The 23,084-nt window shown below is 33.6% G+C and overlaps 1 pseudogene; it reads left to right on the top strand.

Moving 5' to 3' along the window:
• Positions 1–11,857: 11,857 nt before the first annotated feature.
• On the top strand, positions 11,858–22,667 carry LOC149566010 (isoleucine--tRNA ligase, chloroplastic/mitochondrial pseudogene; annotated as a pseudogene).
• The last annotated feature ends 417 nt before the right edge of the window (positions 22,668–23,084 follow it).

Genomic DNA, 23,084 nt, shown 5'->3' with positions numbered 1-23,084 from the left:
AAATTTTATCAAGTACAACTCCCTGTGTAGGATATATAATGAATTCATTGCACTAAAATTGATAATGCTTTTAACCTGAAAGCAAGAAAGGTTTACAAACATCTATCCATAAACACAAAATAGATGTGGAAAACTAAGTAACTGAAATGAAAAGAACAACAAATGACACAAAGTTCATTTACTTGAATGCTACATTACAAAGTGAATGAAAGCAAAGAATAAATCTTCCATCCCACTGAGAAAATGAAGAATTAGATCTTTTGAAGATATCATGAAATGATAACATTATCAAAAAATAGTGACATTAAAATGCATTTTAGAGAAAACTAAAAGTTATACAAAGATCATGATCAGTGGAAAGAAACTACCCCAAAACTTTAAGTTTTGATGTACAATTATCCTCCAGTCTCCCTTCTCTAAAGTGTAAAAGATAACACAAACCTAATTACACATGGGCATCTAAATCACTATCTAGAAGAAAAGAGAAATCTCTTCCTTTACATTACATTAAAACTCAAAAATTTTGCCTTTCCCTAACACAGAGTTCAAAAAAATACAAGCTATGCTTTCTTTCCCTCAGAAGAACTAGAATAAATTTGGAAAAACTCTCCCCTCCTACTGTAGCACAAATTCTACCCCTCTAGGAAGAAAAGTGGAACCCCCTTTTGCTAGATGCTTTTACAATAAATAAGTATGAATGAGTGATATTTAGTTTTCATAACTGAATTTTGAAATAGAAACCTCTACATGCCCATCAACAATCTTTATTACCTCTTACATTTTCCCCTTTGAATTTTATCATATGAGGGAATAGAACAAACCAACTTTATCTTATGCCAATAGGTAAAAGCTTCTTTTGTCCACATGTCCCTTTAGATAAGTCACCATTAATTAAGAATGTCACTTGTACAACTATGGGAATTGGCTCGAGTTCTTTCATATTGCCAAGAATTTTCTCATTCTTCCCCCATCAATTTACCTTTATTAATTTCTTTATTATAACATAAATATTTTATAAACATTATAAATAATAGTTTATAAATATCTTTTTATAATGTTTATCAACATATTTGGACAAGTGGCATTTGCTGGTGATAGAATGTTGATCTAATAGTGGCAAGAAAGTCAAATGTATCTCAAAAACCTAGAAATATTTTGAAGATCATTCCAATCAAAATTTATAAAATTAGGTTATGTCCAACATATCCAAAATTGAGCTTGATCCAACAATTTAATTGTGAGATATGACCCCCGAAACATGATTGTTTTACTATGCTCTGCATTTTGTGACTGTCCTAGGTAATTTTGATAGACCTACACATATTTATCCATATCTTGAACACTAATAATAATTTAGAAGATTTATCCAATGAGGATTTAGGTAACCATGATACACCCAACATATTTAAATTTTGGAAATATCCAACAATGGAGTTGGGAGTTATGGCCCTGAAAATAGGATCTATTTTTTCTAGCATCATTTTCTTGGTGTCGTGGATCATTTTGATAGTGCTTCATTAAAACATGTGTAACTTTCTATCCATAAATAATTTTTTCAAACCACTTCAAGGAGGTTTAGTTAACTAGTGGTCTTCAAACATATTTGAAAATGGGATTAATCCAATGGTTAGATTGGGATTTATACCCCTCACATTGAGACTAATTTTCTAGCTTCTTGCAAATTTGTGGTGATAGAAATTACAGTAGCTTCTTCCAACAATATTTTCAAATGAATGACTTCCACCTCCAAAACCTTAGTCAATCCATTAAAAAAAATGCATATGGAATTCCATGTCCCCAAGTAACTGAGCATGGTTTGGATCTAGAAAATATTCATCGAGCTTTTATTGTTGTTAGTCATACATGACATCTTCTTTCAAATGTAGAAATCTCCATCTTGGCAGATAGCATTCGTTAGTGATCTATGTTTATAGCCATGTGCTTCCATATGAATAAACCTTAGAAATGAGAATGAACTTACTCATCCTTTTCTTTTTATACCCTAGAATCCTCATGCAAGGGGGGCCATAGATAGCCATTTGAATCTTGATTTAAGACTTCCACATATCACTCGATAAATCTCTTGTTTTCAATTGAAGATGCTCAGCGAGTATCAACCGTTCGATGATGTGCACATTTCACATTTACTATTTTATGGTTCAAAGGTTTGAACTCTCAAAGTTTCTAATACTATTGGGCTTAAGTTATCAATATGTGACCCCTATTCTGAACCAAAAAGTCATCTAGAACTTGTATGAGCCAATCATAGCAATCATACTAAAGATGACCATTGAAGTGCCAAAAATTTAGGAAGTTGAAAGTGCCTTTGAGCTACATGACTAATCGTCATTGCAATATTTATGTGTTATAGAGGTTGGCCACATGTTTTTCTAGAATTAGGTTGAGCAACATGAACTCAAAATTATTGATTCTTTCCCTAAATCATTGAGCATCTGAATTAACATGTTGTGACCTTTGAATTAAATCTGAAACTTGAATGTGGAATGAAATCACTAGAGGTCTCGCAATATTGGATTTTTTTAATTGGACCAAATCTCCACAATCTTGATCTACACTTGTGCACTTTCTTCAATTTTTCAAACTGACAGAATCTGAACCTGAATTACGAACTAAGATGGAATTTGGGTATTAAACTAAACAAGGATTGTAAAAATTTTTGAATCAACAAATCTACATTTTGAACCACTTTGAACCATCGAACCACTTCGAACTACTTTGAACCTTTGTTTAAAGAGGTTCAAAACCATAAATTGAAAATTTTAAAAATTGGGTCCATATTGGGTACCAACAACTCTTAACTATCATCCTACCAAATTGATATGAAAAATACTAACTATAACTATGTGTTTTGTGTTGCACATGAAAACAACTATTTTATGTTTTCTAAAAAAATTAGGAGCTATTTTTCATGTGTGTAGGATTAGACCCACCTAATCTTATCCATTTTTTAAAAACTCTAGTATTTTAGAAAGTAGATTCAAAGTACTACAATTTATATGCTTTATACATCTTTTTATTTCTATTGGATGACCCTCAAATGTTGTGTCCAACTTTAGGTTTACCTAATTTTAGAAAAAAGATGTCCACTAATACCTCCCTTTTTGTAAACCATCTTGGTGCACTCAATCATATATACATATATGTGTGTGTGTGTGTGTATGTGTGTGTGTGTGTGTGTGTTTGTGTATGTACATATATATAAATATATAGATACATGCATGCATACATACATATGCTACAAGAGCATTTTGGGTGTAAGGACAATTTTGCATCGTCCAAAAAATTGTTTTTGTCTTTTTCGATAAGGCTTATTTTAGTGCATAATTATTATTTGTAAAAACTTACTATTTTTATTAATTTTTTTATCCAACCTCAAAATATTCAAATTTCATAGGTGGAGGTTCATCTTAGATATATTAACCTTGTTGTCAAGCTCCATTGCCATACAATCTATATTGGTGAAGTTATTGAGAATCTTTGGTATAAAATTTTTGAGCTCAATTTTGAAGGCCTTAGAGGCTTTGAAATGAGGATACACCTTTTTTGACAATACTTACATTGTCAATGTGTTTTGGATGAGGAGTTATCATTCCTTGATGATTATAATAGCCAATTAAAGCTATGAGTGAAAAGTTATGGCCTCCTAAAGTTGGGATACTTCAAATTATAATTTGAAATTATTTTGACAAACCTCTAAGGTAATAAATATGAAAAAAAAATATTTTGGGGTTAGTTAGTCTCAAGGGTTAGGCCAAACCCTGGGACCTTCTTAGGTGGTGGAAAAATGTTGTATATAAGGAAGGTTCATAGGGTTTTCTAGAGAAGTTTTGGGTGGTTTTTTGTAGCTCTATTGTATTTTTAAAATTTATAACTCCATACTTTTGGAGATAATAAGAAGCACATTTTATTTTCATGTAAATTACACTCTTTTTTCTCTATTTTTGATGTATTTGTAGTATTAAGAGGAGAACCTTTCATCAAGTGGTATTTGGGTGATAGTTCTTGAGTGTGTAGATAGATCATGGACTATGAGGCATTTTGCATGAGGATTTTGGTTTATATTTTTAGTGATAAGTACATAAAATTCCTCCATGAAGGAAATATGATAGAAAAGTCAATGATGTGACACCTAGGGGTTCTAAAGCCTTCTAAAGACAAGTGAAAGAATTAAAAGAAGAGATTTGTAGAGGGATGAATATTGTGGTAAGATATTAAAGTGAGGATAAATTTGAGGAAGAAGGAAATTTTGATCAAGGAGAAAGCGAAGCTAGGAACTTCAAGGAAGAAAGGATTATTAGAGCCATTTCCAAGATTGGAAAAAGACCCAAGATTGAAGTCCCCATATTTTTGGGAAATATTAACCAAGAAGAATTTATCGACTAGATAAATGAATTAGAAGAATATTATGAGTATGAAGATATCAAAGATCCTAATAGGGTTAGGTTTTTAAAAGCTAGACTAAAGGGTCATGCAAAGATTTCATGGCAATAGATTCAATTGGAGTGAAACAGAAGAGAAAAGAAGAAAATCACAAGTTGAGATTGGATGGTAGATAAATTGAAGTGGTATTTATTATTTTTTATAATGAGTTTGATCTAACAAATAAAATGTAAGGGTTGAATAAAGAAATATTATCTATTCAGGAGTACACAAAAGAGTTATATCGAGTCCTCATTAAATAGGAAATGTAGAAGCTAAAAATGAGAAATTTGCATGTTACCTTAATGGGTTGAGCCCAAGTATTCAAAAAGAGTTGAGTCTAGTTTGAATCAAAAATATCCAAAGAGGAATAATGATTTTCCCTAAGAGTGTTGGAAAAGTAGAACAAGAATTTTGAGAACAAATAGAGAAGAAGAGGTCAGGTGGAAGATTTAGTGGATGGTCTCATGGAGGCTAAAATGGAGATCAAAAAAAGAAGGATGTAGCCAATAGTAGTCTGAATCATAGGGAAGTAATTTCAATCATTTCCATAATCTAAATAATAGGGATCAAAGAGGATGAGGATGGGGACAAGGACCTAGAAGAGGAGGCTTTCAAGGAACATATTTTCACTACAGAGAAGAAGGTCATATGGCTTATGAATTTCCTAAACACCAAGGAAGGTTGCATAGGAGAACTAAAGGGTGGGAAAAATTTTCACATGTGAATAAATATTCTAATTCATCACACTGTGAAGATCTTGAAAGAAGAGAAGTTCTAGTTAATAGGAGAGTCCTAGTGAGTGGTTAGAATGAACCTAAGAAAAGGGAGAGATTGTTTTATACTAGGTAAAAGTGTGAGGATAAGTGTTGTGATGTGATTATCGATAGTGGAAGCACTGATAATTTGGTGTTAAAGGATATGGTCATACAGTTAAATCTCAAGATGTAGGAACATCCACATCCATATCAGATTATTTGAGTGCAAGATGACGACAAGGTCATGGTCAATGAACAATATTATGTGATATCATACCCATAGATACATATTATATGTTGTTGGGTAGGCCATAGTAATTTGATAGGCACAATGTACATTATGGTCACGTGAATACCTATTTTCTAATAAATAATGGAGTGAGACATTATAGCTAAAGCCTCTAAAGGTCATAGAAGAAAATGTATATAGTAATCCCAACAAATTTTTTTTGATGGAAGGAAGCTAATAGAAGGTATGAGGAATGAGAATGTCTATTTTGACTTAATTCCAAAAGATGATAAAGAAGAAGTAGAAGATGCACCTACTGAAGTTTTAGATTTTTTAGATGAGTTTCAGGATATTGTATCCAATAATTTATCTGATGGATTACCACTAATAAATAAGACCAATTTTCAAATGGACTTGATTCTAGAATATAGTTTTCCAAATAAGGTAGTACACAAAATCACATTAGTAGAAAGTAAAGAATTGAAAGGGCAGATATAAGAGTTGTTGCAAAAGGGGTTGATTTAAGAGAGTTTGAGTACATGTGCTAAACTAGCAATATTAACACCAAAGAAGAATGGAGAATGGAGGATGTGCATATATTATAGGGCTATAATTAAGATCACAATCAAGCACGTATATTCCCTTCCTAAGGATGGCTGATTTTATGGACCATTTGATGAAACTATTTATTTCACAAAGAAAGATTCAAATAGTAGATATCACTAGATTCAAATTAGAGAAGGAGATGAATGGAATGCTACCCTCAACATAAAGAAAAGGATGGTGAGTGGTTGCACTGAGCACTTTCATGCAACTCGTAAATGAGGTACTAAAAGAATTTCTAGGAAAGTTTGTCATTGTTTACCTAGATGATATTTCAATCTTCAATAAGACATTGGAGGAAAAAATAATGCATATTTGTAGGGTGTTTCAAAAGTTAAGGGACCTACAATTTCACTAGAAGGTCTAAAAATGGATCCAGAGAAGGTGAAGGCTACTCTCAAATGGCCAACTCTAAGAATTGTGACTAAGATAAGATCTTTTCATGGTCTTTTAGATTTTATAAAAGGTTTATTAAGAGTTTTAGAATGTGTGTGCACCCTTGACTAAAACAATGAGGGGTGATGAGAGGGTAAGTGCACCAAGTTATGGTGCCAAAAGCAGGGTATAAGTGGCAACATTTTTTCTTTTCTGAAATCAATAATTTCTAAACTTTGACAAGAATTTAAAGATAGCTAAGCTCAAAATTTTAAGATATGAGAAAAATAAGAGTAGTACTTCTTTGAATCTAGTTTCTAAACTACTAATTTTTTTCCAAAATGGTTTAGTTTTAGGTCCTCAAAAAAGTGGGCCACAATAAGTGGTACTATTTTTTCAGAAAAAAACATAACATAGTGCAAAATGTTCACCCCCTAAAATCTAAACATTTTTTTTTTGAAATTTGTTAATCACTCTGGTCAAAATCTACCTAACACAGTGTAGTTTATTCTAGATTTTTTAGGTAATTTTATAATGTGTACTTTTTTAATTAATTTTTTAACTGGAGACATCCTAAAAACATGAAATATCTATGTGCTCCCCCTAGAAATGATTCAAAACTAATCTAAACTCAAAACTACTTTTTTCCAAAGTGTATAGAATGGAGTCTAGTTTCTATAAAACTAAGTTGTTGTGAAATTTGATGAACGAACTAAAATCTACACCCCAATTAGTACATGTTGGTTTTTGACAAAAAAATAGACATACATTAAAAAGAAATTAAAGTTGAAAGGCTTTAAATAGTTAAATTTGAAATAAATTATATCATTATATAGCTAACTCAAAAATCTACAATGTCAAGTAACCTGATTTTATTAATGCTCAACCACGAGGAAATGTGAAGGAGAGCACACAAGAAAAATTAATCATTTTATGTATATTTGTTTCAAAACACATCTCAGACCAGTTTAGAGACTCCAAACCTCTGGGTTGGATCCTCAAGGAATATCCAGGTCTTAGGCTTGGTAGAATCCAAAGCTTTAAATGGTGTGTGCATGCTATAGTGTGCACACACTATTTAAAGTATTTTTAAATTCATGCTTACATAGCGTGCACGTGCTATAGTTTGCACACACTCTATAAGCTTGAATTTCAATGGAGAGGGAAGGGGAGAGGGAGAGACAATAGAGAATGAGAGAGAGTAGAGGATGGGGAGAGAGTAGGAGATGGGAGAGGGTAGGATAGGGAGAGATATATTTTTCACAAAGCGTGTATACACTATATTGCATGCACACTTCATAGTGCGTATGACCTATAGTACTTATGCACTATATAAAAACACCAAAAAATAGTTATGATGAAAGTTTGGGTCTCTACTGATCCATATTCTAATTATTGTTTGTTGATTTTTATGCTATTCCAATAGAAAAGATGAGTTTCATTTTGTTGGAAGTTACCAAATGCCAAATTCAACCATTGGATACACTATTTGAAGAATTTTTGACATTCTTACAGTCTATTGGAAGCTAGCAAACACCAAATTCAATCATTGGATACAATATTTAAAGGCTTTTTGAACATTCTTTCATGCTATTGGAAGCTAGAAAAGACCAAATTCAATCATTGGATACACTATTTGAAGTCTTTTTGAAAATTCATTCTATAGAAAAGGTTAGTGAAATCCTTTTTAAATATTCTGTTACTATAGAGACAAATTTCATTATAATTTTATAAGTTATTTAATATATAGTGAATTCATTTTAATTTGTATGTTTGAATGAATTGTTATTTCGAAATGGTTAGAAATTCGACAAGTTGTTTAATATATATTGTGTTTTCATTGAAATAATTGTAATTTGTATATGTATTTGAATGTTTTTTAATTTATAATTTGTAAGTAATTTAGATGTTTGAATAATTTGACATATAGAAATCATCATCATGCCAAGGAAGAAACCAAAAACTCAAACAATAGATGAGAGGGAGAGAGATTTGGCAATTAAAAGAGATAAAATGAAACTACTACGTAAACAAATAAAATTGCAATGTAATAATGAAGAATTGTCTTTTGAAGAGGAACAAGAACCACTAATACAAAGAAACAAAGAGGAAGAATTAGAAAGGCAAGAGAATGAATGAGACTCTTATGCTCAAGAAGACAATTAAATCATAAAGCTATACCATCTTCTAATTTTGGAGTCATATCATCATCTCATGTTGAATAGACACTAGTTTCTACATCTGATAATGTAACACTCCATCATGTCATGTTGAAGGCACAACATCAACATATCAAGTAGGTGATATTCCATCTTTTGCATCTTATTTCCAAGGTGCATCATCTTTGGTTCAAGGTACATAAAAAACTCAACCTTATGTTGATGTTCAAAATGTTGAGGAAATGGAAGAGATTATAACACCTTCTAGAATTCATTTTAGATGACCAAAATATTTGATTGATATTGATACTTACATTTTGAAATCAATGCCTAACAAGATTAGAAAGCATACTTGTCAAAGAGAAGTTAATTTTTGTTGGCATTAAGTTAGTATTGCCATTAGTGACAACACTTATCCATATCAATATAGCTACTAAGCTCACCACCTAATTCTCTACTCTCACCAAGCAGACAGTGGCTACCGAGCGAATACAGGTAATGTGAAGATCAGCAGTGTCTACTGAGCTTCACAGTGTCTACCAAGTAGTAAGCTTGTGTCATGCAGATTCTGTGTAAACTAAGCATTGGAGGAAATAGTTTTTACCAAGTGAAGCAAGGTAAACTTAGTATGTAGTATCTACTAAGTGACACTACATCTACTGAGTCACCAATGGTCACCGAGTTTAGAACTACATCAAGTGATTAGTATGGACCGAGTCTTCACTTCTACTGAGTGCATGACGATGTTGAGTAATGCAGTGAACGTTGTGTATCAAAAGGTTACCAAGTCAGTTCAGTGAACTTGAGTTATTTACTATTGGGCCAACTTTGTAATGTATTTGTTCACTTGTGTTTTGGCTGAACTTGTAGTTTTGTAAATTTGAAAGGTACATATGTAAGGTGAATTTTAAGATATCACATGTATGGAAGCAATAGAGAAGTAATGAGAAGTAAATGCAAAAGATTATTAGCAACAATTTAAGGAATATAACAAGGTCAATACAGAGGCAAAAAAGTTATATCCATCACATAAGGTGATCAATGCATAAAGGATCTTATCAGCAATTAGTTGTAAGTAGATCCACTACTTCATCTTAATAGGTGAATCAGTTTCTAAATCTTCTAACAAGGTAGACCTAATAGTCTTTGTACAAATCTCTTAACTGAGTACATACTTCATTGTATGTTTGTAAATCATGTCACAAGGTAGACCTAGTAGTCCTTTGTGTTTCTAACAAGGTAGATCACCAGAAGTGGTCAATGTAAGCCTTAACAGGCCAACTTTATGCTACAGTATTGAAGTTTTGATGGTAGCATCCCCACCTCAGTTTTACTTTCTATTTGGAAGGTTTCTAGGTCACCAAAATATTCTGTTCTTTTGTGTGATGAATGTCTTATCTTTCAAAACTAATGTATATAGTAGCATAGATGGATGTGTGTTAAATTTAAAGAAAAGTTTTAAAGTTACTAATTCACCCCTCCCCTCTCAGTAACTTATCAACATATTGAATATTTCCAACAATTGGTATCAGAGCATTGTGGTTCTCAGGATAGAAGCTTGACAACTTGAGCAAAGATCTAAGGACAAAATGAGATATTTAGACTTGATAAGGCAATTGCAATTAAAAGCTAGATCTGGAGATGGCCATAGCTCAACTCAAAGAAGAAAAGGAGCATCTTTCCCAATCCCTAAAAAGAAGGAAGGAACTTGCAAGAAAAATGGATGACCATCAGTATATTGAAGAAAAGATTGAAGACTTTTTCCCATCAAGTAGCTCAGATGAAGCTAATGAGGTAATCAAAGAACTCCTAGCCAGAATGGCTCTCTACAAGAAGAAGTAAAGAAACTTACAAGAGAACAGGAAATCTAATCAATTAGGCTATGTGAAATTTTGGAACAAAAGAATAAGGCAAATGAAGACTTGGAGGCAAGAAACAATGAAGAACAAAATCAATCCAATCAGCATGAAGACCTCATTGATCAAATCACTGGAGCAAATGAAGAAATCAAGATTCTCAAAGCATAGAATGAAAGAATAAGAAGTGATCTAAATTATAAAAGGCAAATTAATGAAAGAATAATGAGAGAACTAAAATGTGAAAAGAAAATCATTGAAAAATTGAAGAATGAGCTAAATGCTGAAAAAAAAATCAATGAGAGAATGTTGAAATCACAAGAAGACATGAATCAATTGAATCAACAAAATGAGCAGAATCTTCATAGGAAAAAAGGTAAAGCAAGACTTGGATAGAATGAAGAACAAGGTGAATCTTCCAAGAAAGGTGCAAAAAAGAATTAAAAACCCTCATGCAAACATTGTGGGAAAATTGCTCATACATCAAACAAATGTTGGAGTAATGGAAAAGGAAAATTCAATGGAAAGTGCTATAATTGCAATCAGCATGGTCGCAAAGCCAATGAATGCAAGGAGAAACCAAAATTTGAAGGTAAATGTCACAAATGTAAAAAGCATGGTCACAAGGCATCTCAATGCAGATCCAAATCATTCAATCTAGTTGAACAATTTGTAAAAGCAATATTTGGATGGGACTACAATACCTAGTGCAGATGTCATTATTGTGGAGAATATGGACACACTAGCATAAATTGTGCAAGAGATCACCTAAGAAAGAAAGATACTACTATAAGGTGTTACACATGCACTGAACTCAGTCATATAGCTAAAAACTGCATGAATATAAGCAAAGTTGAAGATAAAAAGAAAGCAAGGGCTAACAATATAAGGAAACAAATGAGGCAGCAATGGATTCCTAAATCTACTAAGGATACAAGCTCAAATCATGGTAGTGAAGTCACTCAAGAAGTGGGTGACTCCATCCCCTCAAACTAAATTCCTAAGAATGTATTGGAGTTGTACTCAGCAAGAAAATCATAAGTAGTTCCAAGAAATATAAGGAATGAAAATGATTCAATCAGTATTCCAAATACATTAGGAATCACAGAAATGTTATCCTTTGCTGAGTTACATTACACTCCACCGAGTAAAGTTGGTTGTAGACATTACCGAGCGAGGTTGGGAGTAAAGGAATCTTGATTTGTTTCTTGAGTTAATACTCCTGCTAAGTTAGATTAGTAGATGACAGTTTGTCACGCACTTTGTCATAATGGTACCGAGCATTTATGAAAATTTCTCAACAAAAGGGAAATCTTGACTTCATTTTTCATTGCATCCACAGCATTCAAAGAGTAGAGCGATTTGAAAGAGCATTGTATTGTTTTCGAGCAATTTAGCAGCAAGATCTTCATGAATTTTATCATCTACTAAGCAGCGATGGCATCTACCAATGGAAGCAGCACTAAACCAAAGAAGGGTTCTGAAATACTGGTTAAGGGTGTTGAATGGAAAGCACCAAACTTCAAAATTGTTTGAGCCACTACTGAATCGCTTGATCCTTAGGTGCTCAGTCACAAATCTCACCCAAGGTACTCCTAATTAATGACATTCAAACTCACTTTAAATGTTCTATTCAAGAATTAGGGACACTAGAAATGGATACTACCCTAGCTGAAATGTGTGTTGATGGAGTTTTGAAACCTAAGCATAAACATTTGGAAGTTAAAGGATTAACTCATATCCCTCACATGTCTCAAAATTTCCAAGTGAAATGGATAAGATACATATTGAGTCAGTTTCACAATGGTCAATTATGGTTGGAGCAACCCATTCTAATTAAAAAAAAGATGATACACAAGGTTATGGGTCTGCCAATACTAAGCAAAGCCAAGTCAACCAAAACCCTAGGTTAGGAGGAAGTATAGAAGAAAACCCTAGCTAAGTGGGATGGTAGAGGTTTGAAACTAAACAATGTCACTAACATAGAGCTTAGGTTTGGCATCCATATCATTGCACATAAGATCTACAGCTCGAGTCAGTCAAACAATGTTCCTTGTGAGGTAGTTGACCTAGCATACAAGGTTATAAAGAAGAACCTTGAATTTGATTTGTCAGATGTACTACTGAAGCAATTGAACAAAAACATTGAAAGTGTGAAATCTTCCAAGAACAATTCCTTCAAGTTTAGTTCATTGCTTACCTGTTTATTCTTTTATGTTCAAAAATTCTTTCCATCTAAGGGCACAGTTGTATGGAGGAAAGACACCCCTATTCTTTAGCAGATAAATGAATTTATTGAAGAAATGGGTCAAAATTTTGAAAGGGTGTTGGATAATTATTTTGAGGCATTCAAAGAGAAAATGAATAACAGATTTAGAATCCCACCCAAGCTTGTGGAAGACTACAAGGATGATATATGCTTCATGGTGGATTGTGATAGAGTGTACATTCAAGTACTCATACTGAGAGTGGCACGGGTAGAACCATTCTTATGAAATTAACATTGATGAAGCTAGAGACATTGTTGAGGCTTTAGTAAATGAGCTAACCAATCCAAATCTTCCTACATTTGGCACTTATGAGGAAGCCAAGAAGAGGATAGAGCTCAGTATCAAGATTCCTCAAGCTCTTAGTAGAGGCAAAAAGAGGATTGCAAAATTGACGATAGTTGAAGGTCGTCTAATGCTTACTGAGGGAAAGGGTGAGGATAAAGAAGATGAATATGATGAAGGTGAAGAAGAAGAATCGAAGAAAGAGGAACTAGTAAGGAAGAAAGGTAGAGAGATTATCACTAAACCTTAGAAGAAACCTACTATAGTGTTCTCCAAAAGAGGTAGGAAAGGTAAAAGTGAACCAATATTCATTTGCTCTCCACCTACATTTGAGAAAAGGATGAAATAGCTAAAAGTTGGAGCAAAAATATGTAACTTCAAAGTTCTCAAATATGAGACTCAGACTCCAACTGAGTAGAAAGAGATTGAGTACCTAGTCATGGAGAAGATGGGTATTTGGAAATACTCCCTTTCTCAAATGCAACCTCAAATCCATGCAGATCTTTTTGCCAAAATCCAAGTCAGATGGGAGAACATGGTGTAAACTATAAAAGACATCTTTGGACAATAGTTGAGACAGTTAGTACCTAATCTAACTAATGTAGAAGTAAAGAAGGCAATAAAAGAGCATGGAGACAGAATGGTTCTAAAGCTTAACTCATGTTTTATATTGATGAATAACATAAAATTAGTGGTTAAGTATGCCTTAGATGTCTGGAGAGATGTATATCATCTCAACAATCCATCAAATGAAACTATTATAATTAAAGATGATGATAGTGATGATGATGATGATGACGACAACACTCCTTTCATCATAGTTACTGAAGGTGAATTGCATGCTCTAATGGAAGAGAAGGAAGAAGAGGAGGAGGAAGTAGAAGAAATGGATGAAGAAGGAAAGGAGGAAGAAGTAGAAGAGGAAGAAAAGGATGAAGATGATCTAGTCAGAATTGTAGTAGAAGCAATTGCATCTCTTCCTCACACTCCACCACATATTGTCACATCTATGGAGATAGCTTCTACTAGTGAGATTGTGAGCACAACAACATCATCAATTGCTCAATCTTCACCAGTCACCTCCTAGCTCCAAGTGTCTATAATAGAAGTTTCAAGCACTTCATCTACTAAGCAAGTTGTTACTTCCTCAGCTACTAAGTTAGCTCCCTCTACTTCTACATCTTTAGTTAGTGCATTAGTAAGTTCCACAATTTTGTCTTCACCAAGTCCAGTAAGCTCTACAGTTTTGTTTTCATCAGTATTGTCTGCATCTACTTTGATTCTAGTAAGTTTAGACACTTCTATGGGTATTCTACTGAGTGTGACACCAATTTTGGGAAGTGTTTCAATTTTTTGGTTCGGTTAGTAGTTCTATTGGCATTTAATCCTTAAGCCCTATTCCATTTTTCACTAGTAGCCCTTTGATCTCTACTATTGTGTCCGTTCCAAAGGTCAAACCAGTAATCACTAAAGTAAAACCAAGGCAACCATTGAAATTTTTGATCACTAGAAAGGAAATTGAAGAAGACATTGACTTAGACATAGAGATAATAATACCTAAGATTAACTATGAGACTACAACTATTGAAGAAATGAGGTTAGCCAGTCAACTCATAGAGAAGAAAGCTATGCAAAAGTAGCTAAGGTCTAAAAGGGATAAGGAGTACAGAATAATTGAAAATGCCAAGAATATAATTATAGATGCTATAGGTATTGAAGTGGATTCCACTCAAAATATTTTGATTTAGTTAGAAGAGACTGTACAGAAATATAATGAGGACTCCTCTAGATAAGATAAGCTAATTGAAAAAGTTGAAAGGAAGTTTGATACCAAGGTGCTAGACCATATTGCTCAGCAAATTGCAATCAAACAAGTGGAGTTGTCCACATTTTTGTGTAATTTTGGAAATTCTTTTAATAATGTCACATCACTTTTTGCCAAACTTTGTGATATTTTCAATTTTAGCAATGAAATAAAGAAGAAGCTAAATAAGATTGATGCTGACATGAAATCTAGTGCATCAAAGTTGCAGGATGATCCCTCTTCTAGCTCCTCTCATCACACCAAGGTGAAATATCTAGTAGAAGTGCAGGCAGAACTTCTAAAAGAAGAAGCAAGAATAAAAGCAACCTTGATTGATATTAAAAACATGATCTTGCCAATAATGGATACAATGCAGAAACATATTGCTCATTACAAAACATTGGTCTAGGATCAGAACTTCTTACTGGTAGATCACATGATCAAATTATCAGCAGAAGTTCAGATTGCTCGCTCCACCTACAAAATTTTGCAAGAGAATTGGGATCCCTCATTTGCCCTCATTCTTAAGGTACATCAAGAATTTATCTCATTTTTTTGTAACTATATAGATAGTACATGTAGCCCTTTGGCATTATTGTCAAAAAGGGGGAGAGATATCAGTACAAGAAAAAAGGGAAATTATGTATATAATGAGAGATATCAGTATAAGTGAAAGGGGGAGATAGCACTCAATAGAGTCAGCATGTATATGTGTATAGCTATGTACATAAGTATCTTTGTATATACATTATGTGTCATCAAGGAGATATATATAGAAATGTATATGCAATAGCTTTACAAAGATCAATTTTGAAAAACCAAAATTCAGAAAATTAGTGAATCAATTTATGGACATATGTTTTGCCTTATAAGTTTTTTGTCACTAATGCCAAAGGGGGAGATTGTTGGCATTAAGTTAGTATTTCCATTAGTGACAACACTTATCCATATTAGTATTGCTACCGAGCTTAGCACTTAATTCTCTACTCTCACTAAGAAGATAGTGGCTACTGAGCAAATATAGGCAATTTGAAGATCAGTAGTGTCTACCGAGTAGTAAGCTTGTGTCATGCAAATTCTATGTGAATTGAGCATTGGAAGAAATAGTGTTTACCGAGTGAAGCAAGGTAAACTTAGTATGCAGTATCTATCGAGTGACACTACATCTACCAAGTCACTAGTGGTCACAGAGTTCAGCACTACATTGAGTGATTAGTATGGACCAAGCATTCAATTCTACTGAGTGCATGACAATGTCAAGTAATGCAGTGAATGTCATGTATCAAAAGGTCACTGAGTCAGTTTAGTAAACCTAAGTTATTTAGTATTGGGCCGACTTTGTAATGTATTTTTTCACTTGTGTTTTGGCTGACCTTGCAATTTTGTAAATTTGAAAGGTAGACATGTAAGGTGTATTGTAACATATCACATGTATGGAAGCAATAACAAAGTAATGAGAAGTAATGCAAAAGATTATCAGCAGCAGTTCAAGGAATACAACATGCTCAATACAGAGGCAGAAAAGTTATATCCATCACATAAGGTGACTAGTGCATAAAGGATCTTATCAACAATTAGTTGTAAGTAGATCCCCTGATTCATCTTAATAGGTGAATTAGTTTCTAAATCCTCTAACAAGGTAGACCTAATAGTCTTTGTAAAAATCTCTTAACCGAGTGCATATTTCATTGTATGTTTGTAAATCCTCTAACAAGGTGGACCTAGTAGTCCTTTGTGCTCCTAATAGGGCAGATCACCAAAAGTGGTCAATGTAAGCCTTAACAGGCCAACTTTATGTTGCGGTATTGAAGTTTTGTGGGTATCATCCCCACCCCAGTTTTACTTTCTATTTGGAAGGTTTCTGGGTCACCAAAATATTGCGTTCTTTTGTGTGATGAATGTCTTATCTTTTAGAACTAATGCATGTAGTAGCATAGATAGATGTGTGGTAAATTTAAAGAAAATTTTTTAACTTACTAATTCACCCCTCCCCTCTCAGTAACTTATCACATATTGAATATTTCCAACAAATTTTATGTAGAGATTATTATTTGAAGAGTTAAATATTACAAGTCAATCCCAATTATTTGTTGAAATGGTGAGGAATTTGAAATTTAGGCCCATTGTGAAGATTCTTGTGCTAAGAACTATGGATGATTCAAATGAAAAAAAACATTGTAAAGAATCTAATGAGTGCATATGACAAAGTGGGTTCTAAATCACACACCAAAGATAGTAATATCAGAAGATGTGTACTTGCATTAACAATAGTAAGTACCCAAATGAAGAAATCTCAACTCATGAGAAAGATTAAAAAAACATTGAAAATTGGTAGAGGTACTCTAAGGAGAGCCATGGTAAGGCATGAGAGATTGGAAGATCCAACAAAAAATGAGTTATGGACATTTAGCGATTGACTACTGCAAAAGGATAAAGAAATTAGTGAAGCTTTGAAATCATTGATTGAAGATTTTTGGACAAATACCTAATCAAAGAGATGTTTTAAGAAGGAGGATTGGTAGCCAAAATCATGACCCACATGTGAAACATTTTTTGGACTAAACTCAAACACAATTTTGTGCAAGCTTTATTTATATGTATCCTCAAATTTGAATAAGTCAGATATTTTGAGATGGGTAAACTTTTTTATGTGAAGATAAATGACACATGCACAACTTGTTGTTGTAGGTTACATATTGAATATTCTAATCTTTTTGATTTTTTTAGGCATATATTTGTGTTTTTGCATTCTAAGTTTATTTTGTAGGATCATGACATGAATGAACCACCTAGATCTTCAAGGGAAGTCATATCCAACATTTTATGTGAAATAAGGGACAATCAACAATTTTACGTGACATCATGCTTGGATGGTACATGCTTATTTTGTGGTTCTTTGCAACTTTTATCAACTTGTGAACATATGGATAGTACACATGAAATTGGAAATGAAATAGTAGATTACCTCTACCTAATACCCTTTATAACTCCCCTCTTCCCTTATTGGGCCCAATTGACACTTATCATCCCCCACAAGTAATGGAAATAGTAGAGATGGATTCATCAATTAGCTTTGTTCACTTTTCTGATCTAGTGCAACCTGGTTATATGTGTGTGTGTGTGTGTGTGTGTGTGTGTGTGTGTGTGTGTGTGTGTGTGTGTGTGTGTGTGTGTGTGTGTGTGTGTGTGTGTGTGTGTGTGTGTGTGTGTGTGTGTGTGTGTGTGTGTATTTAAATTCAATATGTAACTTTATAACTCTTACCTAAGTATTTGTTGAATTAATGACTGCATTCTATACATTTATCACTGCAAGCCATGTTTTTGGTATTATTGCACCTAAAGACAATGAAGAAGGGATAGATTATTATTTGTGTCATTATGTCTAGGCCAAAAATAATTTGGATTACTTGGTTATAGATGGTGAAGGTATAGAGTGCCATATAGGTGTGGTGGTTGTGACCGGCACATGGCTCAGACAATATTCTATGAAGAACCCTAACTTGTGGTTATTCAAGGATTGGAAAATAGAGAGGAAGATTATTTATTATTTAAACCTTGTTATCATGTAAAATATCTGCTTGATAAAATATTGTGGAAAACCACATAATAAGACTCTTTGGAAGGTTTGCGACTCAAACCACAAGGCAAACTTAAGACATTAAAATGTAGATTAGATGTAGTTGGTTCATTAGATTGAATATAATTACTAAAATGTGAAATACTAAGGTAAAATGTTGTTGGGTTTGGGAAACTAAGGTATTTGGTTACCTAGCAGGTGTTAGGAATCTTAACTAGGGTCCTAGAATGGTCCTAGATGGACCCATTTGATCAAAAGATGTAAAGAGCGAAAGTTGTTCAAAAGTTGCAAAGTTCTTCAAGATGTTGCTTGAGCAACTTTTACAATTTTTGAAAAAAGTTGCAAATGATAGTTTTAGAAGTTTTAATTACCCATGGCTAGGTATTTGAACATGGAGAAGTATATTCTAGAAGGTTAGAAGGTCTTTAGCATGGGAAAGCACTCAAATTCCTAGGTTGGTCGAAAGTTGCTCAATGAGCCAAAAGTTGTTAGAGATGGGAAAATAAGGTATTTTATTACCTTATAGGTCCTATTAATATTAACTAGGTTCCTATAATAGTCCTAGATAGACCCATTTGACCAAAAGATGTAAAGAGCAAAAATTGCTCAAAAGTTGCAAAGTTGCTTGAGCAACTTTCACAATTTTTTGCAAAAAGTTGCAAATGGAGGTTTGGTAAGTTGTAACTAACCATGATTGGGTATATTAGAATGGGAAACATATTTTTGAACGTTAAAAGGTTGCCAGTCAGATTTGACACTACTTTCAAACCAAGTTGCGTTTTTGAGAAACTTTTACAATTTTGCACAAAAAGTGCAACTTTTGTAAATTTCACTAGATTTCACTTCTATGACTTGGAAAAGATTCCAAATAAATTTTTATTTTTTTAAAACACCTAATCCTAAGCTATCTTGAACAAAAAATCTAAAAGACACAATTTTGCCTAATTAGCAACTTTTGCTCATATCTTGCACAAAGTGGCCTAGGCATACATATCTTACTCATATCTCTCTCATAGTTCATTGTGAGATCAAACTATCTACTCTGTTAGCTTTGGGTGGCTGGGTAAACCCTAGTCCCAAGTTCATCCTATCCAACTGACTTCTCAAACATTCTTAGGCATGTCAAACCGAATTGACCCTAAGAGTCATTAAATGCCATAGGGTAGCAACCTTTGATGGGGCATATATCAGAGCTCATGAAAGGCATGGATGAAATTATGGGTGCTAAAAGATTGTGTTTTTAATACCTACAATAACCTCTCTCTTTTTGGAGATTGAATTTCATTTTGATTTTGTGGCCCCATCTCGAGTGATGTTGAAAGTTGTAGTGTTGGCCAATACAAAGTCGCCAACTGGTGAATCTCTCTAATCATTTGTTGTGGGATCAAACTATCTATTCTATTAGCTCCAAGTGACCAAGAAAACCATAGCTCCAATCTTGTCTCATCCCTTTGACCACTTGAACATTCTTAGGCACACTGAACTGAATTAAGCAAGCAATTTTTGATGGGGCATATCTCAAAGCTCATGTGAGGTATGGATGCAATTCTAGGTGCTATAGGATCCTGTTATTGACACCTACAATAATCTCTTTCTCTTTTTGGAGATTGGATTCTATTTTGGTTTTTTGACCCCATCTTAGATGATGTTGAAACTTGTAGTGTTGGCTAGTACAAAGTTGCCAATTGGTCAATCTCTCTAACCATTCATCATAGGATCAAATTGTCTATTATGTTAGCTCTAGGTAGCCAGGTAAACCCTATTCTCAAGCCTATCTTTTCTATTGACTGCTAAAACTTTCTCAAGCATATCAAATCAAATTCACCTTAAGAGTAGCTAAATGCCATAGGGAAGCAATATTTGATGACACATATCTTAGAGCTCATGTAAGGTATGGATGCAATTCTGGGAGCTAAAGGATCATGTTTCTAACACTTATAATAACCTCTCTCTCTCTTTGGAGATTGGATTCCATTTTAATTTTGCGGCCCCATCTTGGCTGATGCTAAAACTTGTAGCATTGGCTAGTACAAAGTCCCAAACTAGTGAATCTCTCACTAGTACATTTGACCTCATTTTTTTATGAATATTGGTCAAAATTTTAACCTAGGTTGGTAGAAATTTAGACCAACCAATTGGTCAAAGTTTTTCTTGTCAAAATTTTGACCAACTTACTAGTTAGTTGAAATCTCAACCAATACATTGGTCGAAAACTTTCAAAATTGTTGGCGCAATTTCTACCAAGCATTGGTCAAAATTTTGACCAATGCTAGTAGAAAACTGCAAATCATTGATCAAAATTTTGACCAATTATTGGTAGAAAAATGCTAAGCATTGGTCAAAATTTTTACCAATTCTTGGTCAAAAACTACCAAGCATTGGTCAAAATTTTAGCCAATGCTTGGTTGAAATTGTTTTTGAGGCATTCCATAAAATTGTTCACATGCCTTGCCTATGATTTGACATTTTACATGCATCCTACACTCTCTCATTCGGTTGATGGATTGCAAAGAGTGATCTAAAATGATGATGCTAAAAAACAAACACAATCAAATCCAAAATGAACTTGCATTACAAATGGATTGTGGAAATTTGATATTGTTAATTTTGCATGCATGTTTACTAGAACAATCACAACTTAAACATATATATAAGTTGTGATTGTCCTGTTAGACATGAATGCAAAATTAACAATATCAGATTTCCATAATCCATTTGTAATGCAAGTTCATTTTGGATTTGATTGTGTGTGTTTTTTGGCACCATCATTTCAGATCACTCTCTGTAATCCATCATAAGCTAGATAAGAGAGTGTAGGATGCATGCAAAATGTCAGTTCATAGGTAAGGCATGTGAACTATTTTATAGAATGTCTCAAAGAAATGTGATCTCTTTAACTTGCACCATAGACTGATAGTCTTCATCCTATCCCCTATGTGAGTGTTGATGTAGAAGTTGAAGTCGAAAAAATAAGTGAAAGCATGTTGAATAAGGTTTCTAATCTAACTTGGTCAACATTGTTCATTTAAGGGCTACGAACTAGACAATTCTTCAATGTCCAATTAGGGGTAGCATTGCATCCTCTTTAACTGTTGCATGTATAGCCTTAGGAGGAAATAGGTTGTTGGCTGCTTCTTCTAGCCTTGCACTTTTTTCTTTGTAGGTTTTTCTTAAACACAACCCTACATCCATCCACAGATTCAAGTGATTTGGCAATGCATCTATTTGTAACAAAAAACAATACCCATTTCTTGTTTTAGTTTCTAATAAGTCTTGCTCAACTCTTTCATTTGGAGAGAAGGTTTTCATCATGGTAGTAGTGCATAAAACATCTCAAGGAAAAACTAAAGATGAAAATGAGTACAAGCATACGATTGACTTATCTTAGACAAGCTTCACCCTCAAAGCCAATTCAACAGCATGTTAACTAGAAATATAGAAGTTGTGGGATGAGAAAAATATATTAAATAGGGTTGCAAACAAGAACACAAGGGATATTTTTACTCTTCATGATGATCCCCCTTATGCCAATGGAAATTTGCATATTGGGCATGCGTTGAACAAGATATAACTAAAAGATGTTATCAACAAATATAAGCTGCTTGAAGGGTATAAGGTGCACCATGTGCCTAGTCCCCCTATTTGACACTTTCTCTAGAGTATATATGAAGCTACATAGATTGAAGTATTTGGGAAAAAAAAATTTAGGGCCACATTTATAGAGGCCAAAAATTGGTTCATTGGAGTCCCTCATCTAGCATGGCTTTGGTTGCGGCTAAGTTGGAGTATCTAGAGGGACACATATCAAGAAGTGTTTATGTTATATTCAAAGTAGTTAACATAGCAGACACAACTCTTGATTTTCTCAAAGGACTTCTACCCAGTTTGGTTTGGCTATTTGGACTACAACCCCATGGACAATTCCTACAAATGTTTTTGTTGTAGTTAATGGTTTAGCTTCTTTATGCAATGGTCTAGGTAAGAAAAAAATCATATGTAGATATTGCTACATAAGGTTTTATAAAGCCTATTTTTGAAAGCAGCTAACATATTGTTGTTGTAGCAAATTTAGTTAGTACTCTATGATTGAAGTGGGGGGCACTTGAGCTTGATGTGTTGGGAACATTTTATGGTTTAGATCTTGAAAATTGCAGTTATATCCATCCCTTAGAAAATAGGGAATGCCCTGTTGTTGTGGGTGGAGATTACATAACGATGGAATCTAGAACAAGGCTATTCCATACTACCCTAGGCCATGGCCAAGAAGATTTTTTGACTGGCATGAAATTCTACCTTCAGTGGTACAAATTTTAAGCATACCAACATTAAGACAATATAAATCAATTTGTAATAGGAAGAACAATGCTTACAATATGCTAAAATCGTCAAGGTAATTACATATAATCAGCACCAAATAATAGAAATTGAGTAGGAACCTAATGATAATGATGCCATTCTTGCAGTAGCAAAAGATATAAGCTCTAAAAACTCAACACCACAAAAATGGAATACATATTCAGTATCTAATTTTGCTTTCCCACGTCTGAATAAAGCCTTCACATTATTCTCATCTTCAACTAACACATGCAAATAAGGAAATTGAACATCAAAGAGTTGAGACCCATTTCCTAATCTCTTCTAGATATAGAGGTAAAAGGAGACTGACACTTGCAATTTATGGAATCCTTGGCCTCAAAGTAGATTGGGTACAAAAGTATCACAAGTTTTATA

This window comes from Cupressus sempervirens, chromosome 3, assembly GCF_028749045.1.
Source record: "Cupressus sempervirens isolate cs-2001-9-10 chromosome 3, ASM2874904v1, whole genome shotgun sequence".
Taxonomy (NCBI): Eukaryota; Viridiplantae; Streptophyta; class Pinopsida; order Cupressales; family Cupressaceae; genus Cupressus; species Cupressus sempervirens.
Note: the sequence above shows the minus strand (reverse complement) of the source record. Positions and strands in the feature narration are given on the sequence as shown.